Genomic DNA, 6,413 nt, shown 5'->3' with positions numbered 1-6,413 from the left:
AGATAAAATTATCAATCCTATAGAAGAACAAGTCCCACTGATAAGAAATTAGCATGGCTTCTGCGAAGGTTCCCCTTGCCTTGCTAAAGGTTGAGATTGTCAGCAAGCGTACAGATAACAATGATCCAGATGGCACAATGCATTTCTGTTTTCAGAAAGCTTTTAACATGGTTCTTCACCAAAAACTATCGAGTAAATGTGATAGCTATGGGATAAAAGGAAGGGTCCCCTTATGGCTGACAAATGGTCGGATGTCACAATGAGCTAGCTCCTTCAAGGATCTTTACTGGGATTCATGCTTTTTGACTGTGTTATGTGACAAAGACACATGAGAGCAGAAGCAGCAAAGCAGGCTGGGAAGTGCTGGGACTTCATTTGGGTCACTAAAGTTATTCAGGCCTAACTGCTAACTGTTGAGTCACTCTGACATGTGACTTAGCAGTTTAGTTTCTCTCTGTGCTCTCTGTAAGTTTTCAGTCAGAGTCAGTCTGCCTCAGCTGTGAGCAGAGTCAGTGTGTAATCTCAGTCAAACTGTTTGGAACCATGTTGTTTATGAAGAAGTTTATTTTAATTCAGTAAAGCTTTTATTCTTTAAAACTCTGCATTATTAATTTATGCTGCACGTCAGACTGTTCATAAATGACCTAGAGTTGGGGTGAGCAATGAGGTATCCAGTTTTGCCCCTCTTCCCACCTGCCATATTTGGAGACTGTTGACATTTACTGTCTACCTTGGGAATTAGGCTTTGGTGGTCGCCTAATTCACTTTGGGCAACTTTGGAGAAATCTTGCACCACCTTGGGCAAAATCTGAATTGCCCCAGAGCAATACTCTTTGATTCCGACTTCCTCTTGCCTACTAGTTATTTATTTGAAATATTTAGTATAAGCAATCTCAAGGTGGCCTTTGGTCTGATCCGGTAGGGCAGCGGTTCTCAACCTGTGGGTTCCCAGATGTTGTTGGACTACAACTCCCATCATCCCTGAGCTCTGGCCTTGCTAGCTAGGGGTGATGGGAGTTGTAGTTCAACAACATCTGGGGACCCACAGGTTGAGAAAGGCTGTGGTAGGGATCTTCTGATATACTTTAGCAGCTCCCATAATGCTCCATTCAGAAATAAATCGGGCCATTTGTGGTCCTCAGGAAAAGTGGGTTAACATGATGGTTATGGGAATCCAAAGGGGTCAGTTTTGTACTGACTTCTGTATCTACACATCTTTCCCTGTGATAATTAGTGTAACCATGTGCCACAAAGGGCAATTAACATTTAAAAATGTCTCACATAGGGAGGAGACATAAAGTTCAAGTGTGCCATCAGTTTTCTGGGAAACAATACTCTCGACTGTGAACAAAAAGGACACAGTGTTCACTGTGTACTGCTCTTGATGATTCAAGCAGAAAGAGGACACTGCTGGGTGACCTTTAGCTATTGAGGCTGTTGAAGATCACGTTCTCCTAGCAGAGAAGGTTGAATGGAACGCAGAAAATGCATTTATATCTCAGAATCGTCCCCTGCTGTGTTCTTCTGAAACCACTTTGTGAGTTGCAAAATGGGAATTCATTTATAAAATGGAAGAGAGCAGCAGAAGAAACTCAGGTGTCCTTGTTAGAAGTACTCATGCATCCCAAGACCATAGAAGAGCCAAACAGTTAGAAACAAATAAAAACCTGCTTTGCGAACAACATCATGGGAAAGATCTTGAGATGCAGCTACATCTCATTCTTATTTCTTTCAACAAACAGTGAAAGCAGAATCACCTTTCTGGAGAGATGGAGCTGCTCTGGAAGCAGCCACACTGCTGTTCAGTTCAAGCTAACTGTTCCTCTCCTGCAATGCTGTTTCATGGATAGCGCTAACTGGCTGGGCCCTGTGATACTATGTTATCTTGTTTTGCCTCTGAATCCCTGGAATGTGAATCTCTAATAACATGCTGGGCATTCTCACCAGCTGTTGCAGAAGCAGATTTAGGGCAGTGTGAGTGATGCAGCTATATTGGGCGTGCAGCTGAGGAGGGCACTTTCTCAAAGCCCAGTAAATGCTTGGCTTGCCCGGCTACGGGAAGGAGGCATGAGGGCTCTGACAGGCTCCTCTTGTCTCCTTCCCCAAACCAGGAAAACACACACACACACTTTTTATTGTTTTTCTTTTTTCAAAAACATGAAATATAACAATCTTTCAAATTCATATCAAATACTTTTGCTCCGCCAAGCATGTGACTTCCTTCCTTCCCTTCAACTGGTTTTCCCATTTCTAATAAATTGTATGCGCATTTTCAACTGCCAGTTTCTGTCCTTCAATATATATCAAGTCCCCTTTCATCCATGGTCAGATATTATTTTTACATTACTTTACAAGATTTATTTCAGTCCTGCTAGTGTCTTCACATTTTTGCAATAATCTTTCAAATACTCAATAAATTTACTCCAATCTCTTTAGAATTTCTGGCCACCTTGGTTCCGGATCCTAATAGTCAGTTTGGCTAACTCTGCATAGCCCATCATCTTTATTAGCCACTCCTCAATCGTTGGTAATTCTTTTGTCTTCCACCTTTAGGCTAACAAAGTTCTTGCTGCCATTGTGGCATACATAACTAATCTTTGGTCTACTTTTGCAATTTCTTCTCCCATCAGCCCAAGCAGAAATGCTTCAGAGTTTTTTGGGGAAAGTATATTTTAACATCTTTTTTTAGTTCATCGTAGATCAATTCCCAAAATGCTTTTACCATGTCACAAGTCCACCACATAAAACCAGGAAAACACTTACCGGGTTTGGGGAGGGGGACTCTAGGACCCTGCCAGAGCTCACTCTTCCTTCCCAAAGCCCAGTTTGAGCCAGACAGAAGACTAGGGTGGGGTCTTTCCAAGAGAAGGGACAGCATAGCCTTCCCACTAGATAACTACCCAAGGTGAAGTCTGAACATTTTTCAGATGTACTGTTGTTTGCTTCAGCAGGGGGTGAGGGCAAGCTCTATGAACCCCTTTCTTTTCTGCAGCACAGCTGACACACTCCATGAGGTGAATAGGGAATACTCTGTAGATGAGATATCCATGTTAAAATAAATATCATTCTGCTCTACCTGTTCATGTAACAAAAAAATCTAAAAGATACATATAATACCAATATGTTAAATAAGATATCCTTTTCCATTTAACAATGGTGCTCAATTTCTTCACTATGCCTTTTCTTTCATTATCAGGTCATTTTTGAATAATAATCCATCTTTTTGACTAACTGGCTATTATTAGTTGCCTTGTTCTGATGCCTGGGGTCCCTATAATGGATATGTTCTTGCAGTCTGTGTAACTCATAATTCTGCCTTCTAGGCTTTAATATAATCTGCTAATTGAAAGAAAGTTTTTCACAGAAGAAGGATATTAGTCCATTGGTGCAAACCAGCTTTGTTTTTAGGTTTGTTTTTTATGGATGAGAATTTTGAAGGAACTTTGATAAGGTGGGTGGTTTTAGATAGAGTTATCCCCTCTATTTCCAAAGTTCAGAGGATGGTCCTGATGTACCCAGAGGGCACCATACACACTGCCTGAGGGAGATGTTAGCAGGCTGAGAATATTCAATGGTCATTGAAGTGCAGAAAATATTTAGGGGGGAAACCTGTAAAGGGCTGGGGGGGGGGCAACTCTTAAAACAGCCCTGATTACTGTTGGGGAAATGGAAGACTCTGGAGAGGTGAGATGTTGTACAGGCGTCTCCTCACTTATGTGGATTACATTCCCAGGTACCATGTGTATATGTGAAATAGTGTATAGTGAAGAACACCATCTAAAAAGCCTGTAAACCTCTGGAAACCCTTGAAAAATCCTTTAAAAACCCCAACCAGCAACACTTACCAGATTGGCATGAATGGTGGCAATGATGGCTCTCAGTCTTCCTCATCGCTGGAGGACAGTGTGGAAACGACAAGGGGATGATGCAAAGGCTCCTGGGATTGCTAGCCATTTGGGTTTTTGTGCTATTTTTGCAGTTTTCCTGCTCTTTTGGGATTTTTTTTTGCACTTTTTGCCCCTTTTTGCACTTTATATTGATTTGTTTAATTATTTCATGGCACCATGTGTACACAGTCGTGTGCGAGTCAAATGCGTGTAAGTGGAGAGATGCCTGTATTGTGAAAGAGGGCGTGGGCTGAATGACTCGAACACACGGACAGCAAAAAGGAGCACTCCACTCTGCAACATTATGTTGCAGGTCCTCCTTGTCCTCTATGTCCCATATGCTTTTCAGGACTCATGCATTTGCTGTAAGTCAGTAGTGGTTTTTGTTGTGCACTTCGTAAGTTTTAGATGGCCATAAGCCTGGAAGAATGAATCTTTCCAATGGATATAGAATGAGGGTACTATGGTGCTTAAAGGTAAAGGTAAAGGGACCCCTGACCATTAGGTCCAGTCATGGCCGACTCTGGGGTTGCGGCGCTCATCTCGCTTTATTGGCTGAGGGAGCCGGCGTACAGCTTCTGGGTCATGTGAACCATAGTGAACCAAAGCAGCACACAGAAATGCCGTTTACCTTCCCGCCAGAGCAGTACCTATTTATCTACTTGCACTTTGATGTGCTTTCGAACTGCTAGGTTGGCAGAAGCTGGGATCAAGCAACGGGAGCTCACCCTGTCGTGGGGATTTGAACCGCCAACCTTCTGATCAGCAAGTCCTAGGCTCTGTGGTTTAACCCACAGTGCCACCCGTGTCACTATGGTGCTTACCAAACATCAGATCTCATCTCATAAGCAGTGGGTTTTGTTGACTGGTGTTTAGGCAAGCAACTGTCTGTCAGCATATAAGAGGCCTATGACATACTTCAAATAGGCACCACCTCTCCAGGATCGCCGACTCGGGGAGCACTATGGCTCTAGCCCCACCTGAGTGTCTGAACAGAAGACCTTTCCCTGGATTCTTTTAACAACGAGCATAATACAGATTTGATGGATTGCTTGGGCAAATCTTTAAACCATACTGTGAGGATTATGGCAATTTCCCATTTCCTGGTTGTAACTAGCAATATAGAAAAAACGGCTTTTTGAATTTTCATAATCACTCAAGAAATGACAGCTCTTCAAGCTTGCTTATGGCTCTGTGCTCATCTTTATCTGAGACACACACTGAAGCTCCTTACACACACACACACAACCCTTTTGAAAAACTCACTAATCGGAACTCCTGCAAGAGTTCCATTAGCACCATATGAACAGGCTGAGATTAGTGCTAATACAACAAATGTATAATTAAATGCGAAATTAAATGACCAGCAGGGACTTTCCAGAAAGCCTAACAGCTTGGAAGAGTAAGCAACATCCAGCCTTTGTGTTATTTAAGTTGCATTTAAAGAAAAGAAAAGAAAAGAAAAGAACAAGAGCTGTTCGTTCAGGCAGCAAAGTGTTCAGTACACATCTGAGTCATGCTGATAGCATTTTCCGAGAAGTAGCACATCATGAAGCGAATCAGGTGCCCTCTATTATCCCCTCTCCGAGATGCTTTGGCACCTTCTGAAAAGAACAGCTTGCCAACAATGAGCAATTAGCAGTTTCGCCACTTTGATTGTATTTCTCTTTATAAAGAAACCAGACAACTTACAGGAAGTTGCTGTAAGGCACCTGAAGTTTGATGCGCGCCCCCCCACCAGACGCCTTTGCAGCACATGGTCCATGCTCATTATGTTGCTCGCCTTCTGGATTGCAAAATTCAGGAAGGTGATGTTTAGAAGGGAGGGGGCTGTGTGGGAGGCAGGCAAGAGTGGGTTTTTCTCAAGGTGTGAGGCAGAGGAAAGAGGGAAACTTCCCAGATGGGAGCTGGGGAGGTTCACTTCTTTGTATGTGGACAGAAGATTATGGTATAATTAGAATAGAGGGGTGTGTGTGTGTGTGTGTGTGTGTGTGTGTGTGTTATTATTTCTGTTGTCTTTCTCCTCTCTTTTCTTTATTCCTTTGCCTTCCTCTCTTTTCTTTTGTTATTTCTCCTTCGTTCTTTCCTTTTTATTTCCTTTGTTCTAGATATAATTTTATTGTATTGTGAAAACTTTAATAAAAAAATTATGCGATGGATTGCAAAATTCACAAGGAAAGACAAAATTACGCTCACATGTTCCCCATGTGAGCTCTTCACTGGGGAAGCAACCTATGAAATGATATAATGCATTATAAAGTTAAATGACTGCGACGTTCTTTATATAAATGGAGCTTGCCATTCAAAAACCATGAAAGCAAAAGCAAGCAAACAAAAACAAAACCGATTTAACAAGGAACAACAAAAGCAGGGTCACCGGTGAGGGGGGGTGGAAAGGCTAGTGAGGTTGATCACACCTTCCCCAGGTCATCTGATCATATAGAGATCAGGCTTCTATCCTTGCTAAATAGAGGATTTCAGATATAAATGAAGAGTGTGTGAACTTGACTGTGTGAACTTCACCCT

The sequence above is a fragment of the Podarcis erhardii genome (genome assembly GCF_964252035.2).
Source record: "Podarcis erhardii genome assembly, chromosome: 5".
Classification (NCBI taxonomy): Eukaryota; Metazoa; Chordata; class Lepidosauria; order Squamata; family Lacertidae; genus Podarcis; species Podarcis erhardii.
This window is presented reverse-complemented; position numbering follows the sequence as displayed.